Source organism: Ictidomys tridecemlineatus, chromosome 7, assembly GCF_052094955.1.
Source record: "Ictidomys tridecemlineatus isolate mIctTri1 chromosome 7, mIctTri1.hap1, whole genome shotgun sequence".
Classification (NCBI taxonomy): Eukaryota; Metazoa; Chordata; class Mammalia; order Rodentia; family Sciuridae; genus Ictidomys; species Ictidomys tridecemlineatus.
Window position 1 is genome coordinate 36,658,004 of NC_135483.1, and position 15,034 is coordinate 36,673,037.

At 39.3% G+C, this 15,034-nt stretch overlaps 1 non-coding gene across 1 annotated transcript; it reads left to right on the forward strand.

Annotated features, from left to right (window-relative positions):
• The first annotated feature begins 9,604 nt into the window (after positions 1-9,604).
• Positions 9,605-9,711, forward strand: LOC120883773 (U6 spliceosomal RNA). The gene has a single exon (XR_005725971.1). It is a non-coding gene; the product is annotated as a U6 spliceosomal RNA (small nuclear RNA).
• Positions 9,712-15,034: the final 5,323 nt, after the last annotated feature.

The following is a 15,034-nucleotide window of genomic DNA, read 5'->3' on the forward strand; positions in this document are numbered from 1 at the left end:
CTAGATATTAAAGCCATGTGTTGAAGCCTTGGTCCTCAACTTGATACTACTTGAGGTGGTGAAAGTCTTCTGGTCATATGGGGACATAACGTTAAGGGGATATGGAGATCCTAGTTTCTTCTCTTTCTCTCTCTTTTGCTTCCCAGCTGCCCTGAGGTGAGCAGCTTGTTCTTCCTCATGTTTGCTGCCATGGTGTGCTGCCTTACCCACAGTCCCGAAACAACAGGATCAACCAACCATTGAATAAAACCTTTAAATCCATGATTCCAAATAAACCTTTCCTCTTTTTAAGTTGATTTATGATAGGAATTTGTTACAGTAGTGCAAAACTGTCTAACACAGAAAAGATGTGTGCCCATGGGGAAACAGAGCAAGAGAGGGACCTGGAATTGTGAGAAATGACCAGACCATGAGGGCCTTGTCAACCCATTAAGGAATCTCAGCCTCATCCAGAGGCCAGGAAGAGTTGGCTGATGGTTTTATTTATATACATATTTTTTGAGGCAGGATTTTGGGCTATGTTTCCCAGGCTGGTTTCTAACTCCTGGGCTCAAGAGATGCTCCCACCTCGGCCTACCCAGTGCAGGGACTACTATGGGTGCCCATCATCATGCCCATCTTCAGCTAATTGTTTTAAACTAAGACTGCCATAATCAGGCTTACATCTAAGAAAGATCAAGTTTGTCAAAGTTGCACTGTGACAAACAGACTGGAAACCCAGAGATAAATCAGGGGGCCACTGCAGTCATCCTGGCAGGAATCCATGGTGATCTGAACTATTGTCCTGTCAGAGGGAATGAAGATAAAATGAGCTCTGTAGGAGGAATGTGTGATTGGTAGAATGGGGTCAGAGAAGGCAAGAGGAGTCAAGGATTATGCTCAAATTTCTGACTGGGGTGGAAATGTTTCCTAATTATTGAATTGCTGGCATCTGGGTCCCAGTTCTGTAGCATAGCCATTTTGAGGGGATGGAGTGGGCGTTTGTCACACTTAAAATCCCATTATGCAAACAGCTGCCTGATCCAAATATTTACCTTTCAGGATGTGCTGGCCCACACTAATTTTTACTAGTATAGGCAGGTCCTTTGTTATGCTAGGACTAGAAGTGTTTGGGGCCTGAGTACTTTCAAACTCTTGTGGAAGCCCACAGAGTATTTTCAACAATTCTTCAGGCTGTTGGCTATTTTCACGTAAATGATAACTTGAGTCCAATCCCCAGTCTTTCACATTGTGAAGTTTCACCTTTATGCAGTCTCTTTTTCCTCTGGATCCCATTCTTCCCACCTCCTGTTTATTTATAATAGAAGGAGTTGACGGCTGAGAGCCTTTTTATTTTTTTTAGTTGTAGATGAACACAACTCTATTTATTTTTATGTGGTGCTCGGGATAGAGCCTAGTGCTTCACACATGCAAGGCAAGTGCTTTACCACTGAGTTACAGCCCCAGTCCACAGCTGAGAGTCTTTTAACAGCATGACAGACTGAATCAAATAGACCTTCTTTTACTACTGTTCGTATCTCAGCGCTCTCTCTCTCTCTCTCTCTCTCTCTCTCTCTCTCTCTCTCTCACACACACACACACACACACACACACACACACACACAGAGAGAGAGAGAAGGCTTTATTTTTTTTAAAATGTTAAGTTGGACAGAGTGGTGCATAACTGTCATCCCAGCTACTAGGCAGGCTGAAGCAGAAGGTGAGAGTCCAGAAATTCAAGGCCAGCTTGGACAACATACTGAGACCCTGTCTCAAAAAAAAAAAAAAAGTCTGCATAACTTACAAAACTTTTAACAAAATTCCAAGCAACCTGCATCTCAAACCTTGCTCTGTATATGTTGAGAGTGCTATAGTATAGATATTTGGATGCTATCCATCTAAAGGAATCTACCCTATCAATTAATTATGTTTTATAGTTCTCATTATAATTTATAGGGCAACAAAGGATGGTTAATGTTGCACATAAAGAACATAAGAGTCATAAATGGGAATATTTGACAAAGCAATAAGAGTTAAAAAGAAAATAAGTGCACCTGGTCTGCCTTAAACGCTTTTTAAAAGACTCTTTCAGGAAAGTTCCTGTAAGTGAATTAAGTCTCTGTTTCTCCCAGGGCTGCCAGCACTTTCTTTGGCCAACAGCTGCACTATGTGATGGTGCCCAGCTGTAAAAGGCTCCTCTTGTGGCTGTGGTTGCTGCCCCAACCCTGGCAGACTGACCTGCAGGAGTTCTTAACTGGCACTTTTTTTTTTTTCCTTTGGTGCTGGGGATCAAATCCAGACATATATGTTCATGGTGGCCTCTCCCATGGAGTTACATCCCCAGTGCCCTAGTTGGCACATTTAAGAACTGTTAGGAAGTCAGATTTTTTTTCACTTGTGCAACAGTGTATAAACCTGTGTGCTTTCAACAGAGTCTTTAAATTGAATCAAAGGCATTTGTGAGTCAGACAGCATGGCTATCTTTCAAATTAGGTATCTTAGTTGCTGGCATTGATAACCCTGCTCAAGGCTGAGACAATAAAATGGAATCATTCTTCAATTCAAGGGCAAACACAATGCCAAGCTTCGTGGTGTTCAGAAGATGTATCTTTACCAAAATAATGTTTTATCTGTATGTCTATGCTTTCAGATAATGAATGGTTGTGAACCCCGGCCTAACCTCCTAAAAGGGTTTTCTTCTCTGGAATTACAAAAAGACTAGTTTTATAGGTGTTTTCTTTTCTTCTTTGAGGACTCTAGTTGTTGAATTATGTGTTGTACCAAGGCCTGTGGTAGAAGAGGGTAGGTTTGTGAATTAGAAAATTCCAGTGGAAACTCATATTTATGTGACTCCTGGTGGCTGGTGGGAGTGACTGGTATGCCTAAACAATTTTTCTTAAGTCCAGTGTCCTTATAATAACAGAGAAGCAGATTGACACATAGGGTCTGGTTGGTATTTCCTAAGTTTCTATTGTTACTTGATGTCACATAGACAAGGTAGAGAGAAGAGTAAATAAATGGTACTACATTCATTATTTTATCCCTAAAAATCGTAACTAAAGGCTGGTGTGGCTATTAGGCTGCCCGATTTTGACTCCCTTTCTTAGGCTATGAAGATGCTTAAAAGGAGAGAGGAGAAATTCCTGGACTGGGGATTTGGGAAGAAGAATTAAACCCAAACAATGCAGTGAAAACAAAAAGGTAGCAGCCAGTGGAGAAATATGAATGAATTAGTATCATGGGAGCTTCCTCCTGCCTTGCCAAACCCAAGTCCCATTTTACTCCAGTTGTGGCAAGAGCACTGGTGTGGCAGTTGTGACATCTGAGTAGTTGGCCCTGAAAAGTCATGGACTCACTGAGAGCTTTGCACAAATTGATTCTCTCTAAGCCTTAAATTTTCTCACTGGAAAAATGAAAGTGTTGGACCAGACAATGCCAGTTTCTAGTTTTCCTGAACTCATTGCTTTTCTTTTTACCCTTCCTAACACTAGAAAAGCTAGGGTCTTTATTTCTCCACTTACTGTTAGTACAAAGCTTATAGAAATCACTGTGTGCTGGATTCCCCACCCCACGCCCCAGGTTTGGAATAGGCCACACATATCATCTCCTGCAGTAATTTTTGGTTGGTTGGTTGATTGGTGTGGGGATTGAACCCAGGGCCTCATGAACACTAAGCATCTGCTCGACCACTGAGCTGTACCCTTACTCCCTGGGTGGCTCTTCAAGTGTGATCCAGGGACCAGCAGCGTGGACATCGGGGAACCTATTAAACACACATTCTTGGGACTCCCTCCACACCTGCTGAATCAGAGAATGTGGAGGTGGAATCCTGTAGTCTGTGTTCTAACATGATTTTCAGATGATTCTGACACATGCTAAGGTTTAAGGGCTACTGATCTAAATGAAGTATGATACATAACAGTTAAGTGTAAAAAGCCTTACACTCTTGTTCTGTTATGCTTTGCTGATCCTAACAGTTTGGTATTTTTATCTTTAAAAACATGCCCAATGGCACTGGTGATAAGAGGAGATTTGAAATGAGCTGAGTCAACTCTATGTCAACAGTTGTCACATTTAAACATTTCTACATTTTTTTTTGACAATTATAGAGTAGTTTAAAATATATCCTAAGGCCCAAGTAAAGAGGATTCTGGGAAATGTAGTTTATTTATTTATTATAGGAGAACTTTGTAAAGGAGAGGAGGAGAAGGTGTTCTGGGAACTGTCTCCCCAGAGAGGTATGAAGTTTTCCAGGGCACCCCAGAGTTGGCTGAAAGAGAGCCATTTCTGCTGTCGCTGGCAGCAACTGTCGGGCAAAAGTCCTCTGCATTTTATCTTTGCGTGTTTGTTTGTTCTGCTTTTGAACACTGGCTTTCATACCATCTTGTTCTGTAATTCAAAACTGACTTTATAATTAGGTCTGAAAAGGAATGGTTCCCAGGCAATTCCTTTATGAAACTGGTAAAGACAGTTGCATTCGCTTTGGCTTGTTTTGATGTAATTTGTCAGCGAGGGCTGCAGGGTCGCTCTGTTTTAAGTTATACTGAGCTGGCCTAGTCTCTGTGTTTGTAAGCAGGAGGGGATGAGGGCTGAATTCTAGAACTTTGGATGAGCAGAAGATGCTGGTGTACTCTTTCATCTTGGACAGTAAACTTAAAATTAGTTCATATGGTTAAGCCCACCTGGCTCAAGTTTGACTGTTTGGCCTGAGGAAAAGGTTTAACTAGCTCAATTACAGGGGCCGTGGGGGACTGCCTAGGAAGCAGAAGGAAAACTATTACTGGTGTACTAATTCAAAGTTTCCTTTTTCAGATTCCATCTAGTGGATTCTTGAGACATTCCAGTTAATTTGCATACTTAAAAACTGGGGTCCAGAGCTGGGATTGTGTCTCAGTGGTAGAGCAATTGCCTAGCATGTGTGAGGCACTGGGTTTGATTCTCAGCACCGCATATAGGTAAATAAAATAAAGGTCGATTGACAATTTCTTAAAAAAGTATATTTTATATATATATGCTTTTAAAAAAATTGGGGCTCAAACCTAACTTCTCAAAACTAGAGAAAATTGTCACTGCATTTGTGAATTCCTTTTTTGCTTTTATGGGTGGGGGCCCTAAGGAGGCCTAGCGGCATTGAGACCCAGCTTGGGTCTTGAATACCCACCTCTTGCTTCTTCTACCAGAGCAACTCCACTTTGTTTTGGTTCTTTACACTTTCACTTAAGAGGAAATGTTCCTGCTTCAAAAAAATTTGAAAACCACTGTGTTAGACTAGGGCTGGGTAGCCTAACCTTTACCCTATAAATCAGGGAACTTTACCTGCTAGTTCACAGAGTAAGCCTCAAACACTGAAGGCGCTGGGGACCTGGCTTCATCCGCTCCTGTGCTGTCTGCTTGCTTTTTCCCAATAGCTCAGACTTCACTCTGGTTCTCCCCAGGCACTCAATTCTCCTGCCCCATTAAAGGCTGTATCTGCCGTCAGGAGGCAGCAGAAGCCTCCTGAGCCATGATCCCCCTAGCAGCTTGTCTTTGTGGTAATTCATTCAGGCTTACATACTATGGTGTTCTTAGTGTCCTTGTTCAGAACAAGACTCTTCCTGCTGACTGTTCCTTGCCCTGAAGTCATCTCTACTGTAGTTCAGAGAAACCAGTTATAAATAAGTGTGTTCTTCTAGGTTCGTAATACTTTTATTTCTCTACTCCTTTTATTGAGATTTCAAAAGAAAGGAAAGTAATCATGTACATTGAATCTATCATTTTACTAGAAATCCCCTGTATTGCTTTTTAAAAAACTTTATATTGAAGTAATTATAGATTCACAGGAAATTGCAAAAGTAGCAGAGAGTTTTCATGTACACTTCACTCAGCTTCCCTTAACAGTAAAATCTTACTTAACTATAGGCCAATGTGAAAATTAGGAAATTGACACTGGTACAATTCACAGATCTTATTCAGATTTTTCCAGGTTTATATCTAGTTGTGTGTGTGTGTGTGTATGTGTGTACAGTTCCATACAATTTTATCACATATGGATTCACATGACCACCACAAGTAAGACACAGAACTATTCTACCACAAAGAACCCTTACACTACCTCTTCAGGGTCAGGCCTTCCAGGCCCTCCCCCTCCTCACTACCAACCTCTGGAAATTGCTAATCTGTTCTCCATCTTCATAATTTTGTCCAAAGTTATATAAATAGAATCATACAAAATGTAACCTTTTGATATTGTCTTTTTTTTTTTTGTACCAGGGATTGAACTCAGGGGCACTTGGCCACCGAGCCACATCCCCAGCCCTATTTTGCATTTTATTTAGAGACAGGGTCTCACTGAGTTGCTTAGCTCCTCACTTTTGCTGAGGCTGGCTTTAAACTCTCAATCCTCTTGCCTCAGTCTTTTTCTTCGCTCAGTATATTTACCTTGAAATCCATCTGAGTTGTATGTTTCAATAGTTTGTTTCATTTGATTTCTGAGTGGTATTTTATGGTGTAGATGCATATAGTCTGTTGAACCATTTTCCCAAAGGAAGAAAATTTTAATTTTTCTTCCATTTTTTGATTGTCACAAATAAATTCATTACATTTGTAATAAATAAAAGTATAAAACATAAAATCCAAAGAAGCACTGCAAATGTTGAAGATGTCACCTTCTCTTTTGGGGAAGTGGTGGTGTTGGGTATCACATCCAGAACTTTATGCATACTAAGCATGTGCTCCACAAGAGCATGCCATCTTCACTCTTTTGAAAGAGGGAAAAAACTTGGCTTCAGCATTACTGGCTACTGGTAAGTTCTTGCTCTAAAGCCTCTTTTACTCACCTTTTAACATGAACTGTGCCCTCTTGAAATCAGTGCACATCTGTGGGGGAGCAGGGGAGCAGGCCTCATCTTGGTTCAGTTAATTACCCAATGAGTTTTATAACCTTAGTAAGGCCACACTCTGGTATATTAAGAGAAGTTTGTTAAAGTCCCTAAGGCCATTCTTCATAATAATGTGACTAGTTCCAACTGAGTTATAGGTGATTTGTCTAACACATGGCTAATTGTTAATAGGGTACTTCAACTGAGATTTATTTAATGTTTTTTACAAAGCCATACCCAACCACACAGATCGTATTGCAGTATTATTCACACTTTTTTAAAAATACTTTTTTATTATTTATTTTTTTATGTGGTGCTGAGGATCAAACCCAGGGCCTCACATGTGCTAGGCGAGCACTCTACCACTGAGCCACAACCCCAGCCCCCTTCTTCATACTTTTACAAGTAATTTTTTAAACAATGGTTCCAAGCATCACAAATTTTTTGAAAGAATTAATTTGTTTAATCAATAAATGTTCATTGAACACATAATATGTGACAGGCATCACTTTTTTTAATATATGTATTTTTAGTTGTAGACAGACACAATACCTTTTATTTATTCATTTATTTTTGTGTGGTGCTGAGGATCGAACCCAGTGCCTCATAAGTGCTAGTCAAGCACTCTACCACTGAGCCACAACCTCAGCCCAGGCATCATCATTTTTAAAGTGAGGTGACCAAACTGAAGTAGTTATTGCTCTGGTGAAGCTTATGTTTTAATGGGGTAGAAAATTAACCAAATAACTACACAGATAGATGGGAAGGTGCAACTGGGATAAGTTTAGTGTAGGAGAGACATGGAGCTGTGGAATCATACAGTGACTTGATCACCTCCCAAAGGCCCATGGCCTCAGGGATTAGTATTTCAACATATGAATTTTGTGAGGGACATGAGCATTTAGTCCATTGCAATTTGGACCAGAAAAGAGAAATGGTGGGACAGTTGGCAAACTTTGAATAAAGTCTGTAATGATAATGTGATTATATGAATATTACTTCCCTAATTTCAATAAATAAAGCTGTGATCATGTAACACACTAACACTTGGGGGATCTGTGAATTCTTTATATTTGCAATTTCTTAAAAAGTCTGAAATTGTCTCCTCAGCATAACTCCTGCTCTGTTCAGAAAGACCCCCTTAAACTGCTTCCTTGACTCCTTCCCCATCCACCTCCCTATATGCAGAAGTTGTCCTTGGCTACCTTATTTATTTGTGACTCTTCCCTTGTGACTTCAGTTGATAAAACTAGGGCATGAGTTTTAACTCCAAATGGGCCATTCAGTGTTCCTTCTTTAGGAATCTGAGTAAAGGACTAGGACATTTCTCTGAGGACTACACCACAATGACTCTCAACATCATGCACATCCTCAAGACTGGGATCCTAATTAGAATAAGATATACTCCATGTTTGTATATATATCTAAAAAATAGATTCTACTCTCATGTATAACTAAAAAGAACAAATCAAAATTTAAAAAAAAGAAAATGACTTTTTTTTTTTTTTTTTTGTACTGGGGACTGAACCCAGGGGTGCTTAATCACTGAACCATATCTCCAGCCTTTTTAATTTTCTATTTTGAGACAGAGTCTTGCTGAATTGCTTAGGGCCTCACTAAGTTGCTAAGGCTGGTTTTTAACTTGAGATCCTTCTACTTCCGCCTCCCGAGTTGCTGGGATTACAGGCCTAGACCACCATGCCCAGCACTGAGCTAGACTCTCAAGTGGAAGAAATGTTACCACTCATGGTCAGGGGAATTGCCATGTTTTGCCTCAAGAATTGAGCAGCTCCATTATCTTTATAGAAAGAATAGAGTGGGCCCAAGGAGAAAGCCAAACCAAGACAGAGAAAGGCTTGGATCCAGTACCTTCTAAGACCAGGCAGTATTCATTCCTGACATTGGGTTTCTTTAGATGTTTCAGTGTATTCAGATAAATTCTCTTCTTTATCAATCTTAAATTGATATTTAGACATTAATAATAGAGAAGATTTTTAGGATTTCCTTGCAAATGTTTTATTGCAAGAGAGTGATTTAAAGAGTTTAGGTGTGCCATTTTTATAAGATGTTGTGTTCTGAAGTACCAATTTAATCCATAAGTAATGTAGCGGGTATTAAAGTCTGAACCCCCATCAAAACTCAATGAATGTGAATTGTTTGGTGATTTTCAAACTGAATGGTTAATCCTCAGAATCACCTGGAGACTTTTGTTTGTTTTAGACACGGGTCTCTTTGTCCCCAGACTATCCTCAAACTCCTGGACTCAAATGATCCTCCTGCTTTAGCTTTCAGAGTATTTAGGACTAGAGGCAAATAACATTGTACCCGTCTTGGAGGACTTTTAAAAAATATGGATCTGGATTGCCTTCTCCCCTCTAGCTATGGAAGGAGAACAGTGGAGGATAAGAGGGACATAAATATGTATTTTTAAAAAGTTTTCTATGCCAGTGGTCTTCCAACTGGAGTTTTGTGTAAGGGTAGACTGCGTCAGCCATTCCAAATCATATTGGCCTTGGGTATGAAATCCTCCAGGATGCCACAGGGAAGGTTCCTGTAATGATGGATACCTACAAGTGCCTACAAACCTTTAGTTCTGAGCATGAAACCAGCATTAGAAATAAGTATCTTGGTAAGTATTGGTATATTTGGTAGAGTGTGGTGGTAGAAGTAATGGCAGTTTTTACTTAACACCTTCCCTTCCCTTTCCTTTTTGAGCACTCTCTCTCCTCATTATTCCTCTAGATAAGGTTGCTATTAAACATGTATTAGTATTCATGTTAGCAGCACATACTGTAAGACTGAAATGATACAGAGAGGATTAGCATAACCTCTGCACAAGAATGACAGGTATATTTGTGAAGCATTCCAGATTTTAAATATAAAAATTAAAAAATATTAAATAGTGTGAATAAACAAAGAGGGCATTGGTATGAAATAGTGCCTATTTATTTATTTATTGTAGTACTGGGCATTGAACCCAGGCATGCTGTATGTTGTAGTCAGTTTTTTTTTTGTTGTTGCTGTGACCAAAAGACCTGACAAGAGAAATTAGAGGAAAAGTTTATTTGGGGACTCATAGTTTTAGAGTTCTCACTCCATATATGGCTGACTCCATTCCTTGGGGTGTGAAGTAAGGCAGAACATTGTGGCAGAAGAGGCAGAGGAAAGCAGCTGAGGATGTGGAACTAGGAAGCAGAGAGAGCTCTCTTCACCATAATAAAATATAAACTCCGACCTCCTCTAGCCAACCTGCTTTTAGTTACCACTCACTTAGTTCCCAGCAGGGGATTAATTCACTGATTCAGTTAAGGTTCTTATAACTCAATCATTTCACCTCTAAACCCTCTTGCAGTGTCTCATACATGAGCCTTTGGGGGATACCTCATATTTAGACCACAACACTGGACCACTAAGCTACATCCAAAGCCCTTTAAAATTTTTAAAACATTTTAAAATTTTGAGACACGATCTTGCTATGTTGTTGAGGCTGGGGTAAAACTTGCTATTCTCCTGCCTCAATCTTTCAAATTGCTAGGATTACAGATATGATTCACCACCCTCAGCTCAAATTCATCTTTATTTATCAAATGTGACATTTTTTCTTTTTCCAATTAATAAAAAATAACATGCAGCCCAGTGTGGTGATGCTTGCCTACAATCCCAGATACCTGAGAGGCTGAGACAGGAGGATCACAAGTTCAAGGCTAGCCTTAGCAAACACGGTAAGACTCTGTCTCAAAATAAAATTGAAAAAGGGGTGAGGATAGGGCTGTGGCTATGGCTCAGTGGTAGAGTGCTTGCCTAGCACGTGCGTGTGAGGCACTGGGTTTGATCCTCAGCACCGCATAAAAATAAATATATAAAATTAAGGTATTGTGTGCATCTGCAACTAAAAATATTTTTAAAAAGGAGGTGGGGATATAGCTCAGTGGCAGAGCACTTTCTAGAATATACCAAGGCCTGGGATCAATCCCCAGTACTAAAAAAGAAAAAGAAAAAAAAAGGAAATAGTAATAATGTGCTAGTCCTTGGATTCATGAATTTTTAGTAATTCATATATTTTTCTTCCATTAATTTACAGGAAATTTTAGATCATGTGTTTAAACAAAATTAGTGAAGTTTGACATTTATAAATTAATAGACTTTTAAAAAATCCTTTTTTATCATCAAATTCTTGTGGAGAAATTTAAATGCAAGGGGTAAACCCTCTTGTAAATTAAAGTCCAAAGAAAATAAATTTAATTTATTAAATATTTTTATTTGTTCTTATTAATTATACATAATAGTAAAATGTATTTTTAAAATGTTCTTTTTAGTAACTTTTTTAGTTGTAGTTGGACACAATACCTTTATTTTATTTATTTATTTTTATGTGGTTCTAAGGATTGAACCTAGTACCTCACATGTGTGAGGTGAGCACTCTACCGCTGAGCTACAACCCCAGCCCCAGTAAAATGTATTTAACATATAATACATATATGGAGTATAACTTCTCATTCTTCTGGTTTTACATGATATACAATTTCATTGGTTGTGTAATTATATCCATATACAATAATAATATCAGATTCATTCCACTATATTTTCTATTCCCATTCCCCCTCCCTTCCCTTCATTCCCTTTGTCTAATCCTAATTCCTCCATTCTTCCCCCTACTCCCACCCCCACCCCTGCATTATGGATCAGCATCCACATATCAGAGAAAACATTTGACCTTTGGTTTTTGGAGATTGGCTTATTTCTTTTAGCATAGTATTCTCCAACTTCATCCATTTACCTGCAAATACCATAATTTCATTTCTTAATTTAAGACTGAATAATAATCCATTTGTGTATATAGATCACATTTTATTTATCCATTCATCTGTTGAAGGGCATCTAGGTTGGTTCCCCAGTTTAGCTATTGTGAATTGAGCTGCTGTAAACATGGATGTGACTGCATCACTGTAGCATCCTGATTTGTCTAATTTTTCTTGCTAAGGATTGCTTTGGCTATTCTGGGTCTCTTATTTTTCCAAATGAATTTTATGCTTTCTTTTTCTATTTCTATGAAGAATGTCATTGGGGTTTTAATAGGAATTGCATTAAATCTGATTAGTAGCACTTTTGATAGTATGGCCATTTTGACAATGTTAATTCTGCCTATCCAAGAACATGGGAGGTCTTTCCATCTTCTAAGGTCTTCTTCAATTTCTTTCTTTGGTGTTCTGTAGTTTTCATTGTAGAGGTCTTTCACCTCTTTTGTTAGATTGATTCCCAATTTGTTTTTAAATTTTTCATTCTAATTTGTTACATGTGACAGCAGATGCATCACAATTCATATTACATATATAGAACACAATTTTTCATCTCTCTGGTTGTATACATAGTATAGTCACACCATTCGTGTCTTCATAATGTACTTTGGGTAAAGATGTCCATCTCATTCCACCATCATTTCTAACCCCATGCTTCCTCCATTCCCCTCCTACCCTTTTACTTTATCTATTCCTCCCATACCCCCACCCCCACTATGAATCAGCCTTCTTATATCAGAGAAAACGTTCAGCGTTTGGTTTTTTGGGATTGGCTAACTTTACTTAGCATTATCTTCTCCAATTCCATACATTTAGCTGCAAATGCTATGATTTTTATCCCTTTCATTGCTGAGTAATATTCCATTGTGTATATATGCCACTTTTTAAAAAATTCATTCACCTAAAGGGCATCTAAGTTGGTTCCATAGTCTAGCTATTGTGAAATGTGCTGCTATAAACATTGATGTGGCTGTATCCCTGTAGTGTGCTGTTTTTAAGTCCTTTGGGTATAGACTGAGGAGTGGGATAGCTGGGTTAAATTGTGGTTCCATTCCCAGTTTTTAAAGGAAACTCCATTCTGATTTCCAGATTGGTTGCGCCATTTTGCAGTCCCACCAGCAATGTATGAGTGTGCCTTTTTCCCCACATCCTCACCAACACTTATTGTTGTTTGTATTCTTAATAGCTGCCATTTTGACTGGAGTGAGATAAAATCTTAGAGTAGTTTTTATTTGCATTTCTCTATTTGCTAGAAATGTTGAACGTTTTTTCATATATTTGTTGATTGACTGCATATCATCTTCTGAGAAGTGTCTATTCAGTTCCTTGGCTCACTTATTGGTTGGGTTATTTGTTTTTTTGGTGTTTAGTTTTTTGAGTTCTTTATATACCCTCTATCTGATATGCAAGTGGTAAAAATTTGGTCCCAAGCTGTAGGCCCTCTATTCACCTCACTGATTGTTTCTTTTGCTGAGAAGAAGCATTTTATTTTGAATCCATCCCATTTATTATTTTTTTATTTTAATTCTTGTGCTATAGGATTCTTATTAAGGAAGTAGGGGCCTAATTCAACATGATGGAGATTTGGGTCTACTTTTTCTTCTATTAGACGCAGGGTCTCTGGTTTAATTCCTAGGACATTGATCCACTTTGAGTTGAGTTTTATGCATGGTGAGAGGGATTTAATTTCATTTTGTTGCCTATGGATTTTCAGTTTTCCCAGCACCATTTGTTGATGAGGTTATCTTTTCTCCAATGTATGTTTTTGGCACCTTTGTCTCATATAAGATAACTGTAATTATGTGGGTTAGTCTCTGTGTCCTCTATTCTGTACCACTGGTCTACAAGACTATTTTGGTGCCAGTTCCATGCTGTTTTTGTTACTATTGCTCTGTAGTAATAAGTTTAAGTTCAAGTTCTGTTATTGTTATGCCACCTGCTTCACTCTTCTTGCTAAGGATTATTTTAGTATTCTGGGTCTCTTATTTTTCTGGATGAATTTTATGACAGCTTTTCTATTTCTATGAGGAATGTCATTGGATGTTTGATTGAAATTGCATTAAATCTGTATAGTGCCTTTGGTAGTATGGTCATTTTGACAATATTAATTCTGCCTATCCAAGAGCAAGGGAGATCTTTCCATCTTCTAAGGTCTTCTTTAATTTCTTTCTTTAGCTTTCCGTAGTTTTCATAGGGAAGCTGCAAGGTGTCCTGTGTGGGAGTGGCATCAGTGATTTCTGCTTGGGTGGGTGGTTGAAAGTTCTGCGCAGGGGTTGATGGTCCCGCTTGGGCACCTGGTAGTCCTGCGTGGGCAAGTCGTTGGGAGACCTACTCTGACACTGAGGCCTGGAGCCCTGGACGGGCATGGTGCTTCCTGTGTGGGAGCAGGAATATCGCTCACAGAATATCGCTCACAGAATATTGCTCTTACAGTTTGTGATGGTGGACAAAGAACTGGGGCTGAGGACTAGGATGATATGCTGAAGAAAGTAGGGTGAGGATATAGAGTTGTTATATCTTAGAAAGTGTAAAGAGAAATCTAAAGAGGAAGGTTAGTGGCAGGAGATGGGAGAGGAAGTAATTTTGGTTAGACAAGTAAGTGGGAAGACAGTAGAGGACATAAAACAAACACACACATATATATTAAGAAAAATATAAAAACTGTTAAAATAGTAGAAATTGGTGGGGAAAAAGAGGAAAAAAATAAAAAGAATATACAACATAGCTTTAATATAGTATTCAGACAACCCAAAAATTCCTAATTCATGCAAAGTACTGGGTTTCACATATATTGAGGATGTGAGGGCTGGAGAAAGAATAGAGAGGGAGAGGGGAAAAAAAATCTTGAAGGAAGACACAGGGATTGTTTTGGTTGGAGATCCGTATCTTTCCTGCTTCTCATCCAATAGGTGGAGTCATCTGTTGTTAGCTGGTATCTCCCCCCTTAGAATGGGGTGAAGGTAACCAGGGTATCACTATGCCATGGTAGCAGCTGCTGGGGTGAGGGGGAGTTAGAAACTTGTTACCCAGCCAGCCAGAGTTCCAAGCTTAAAGTTGCTCCTCACTGAAGATGGCGATGAAGGTGACCCAAGATGGAGGCACCTGCATTTAGTGGTGGGGTGTTGGGTTGGGTGGGGGGAGTTGAGCTATTGTTGGACAATGAGTTCAGAGATGAGCTCTGTGGCATGCAGTGTGTGGCTGTTGGCTGGCTTCAGAGCCTGTGTGAAGTTCTTGAGTACAGGTGGGCTACTTCAGTAGGGGATTATCTCTGCTGCTGCTGAGTCCCAAGATGGTGGTGACTGGGGGAGGCCCACATTGGTAGATGGGGGTCCACATGGGAGAGGTGGCTGGAATTCCTGCATCTGGGAGGCTGCCAGGTGTTTCTTGTGGAAGTGGCATCAG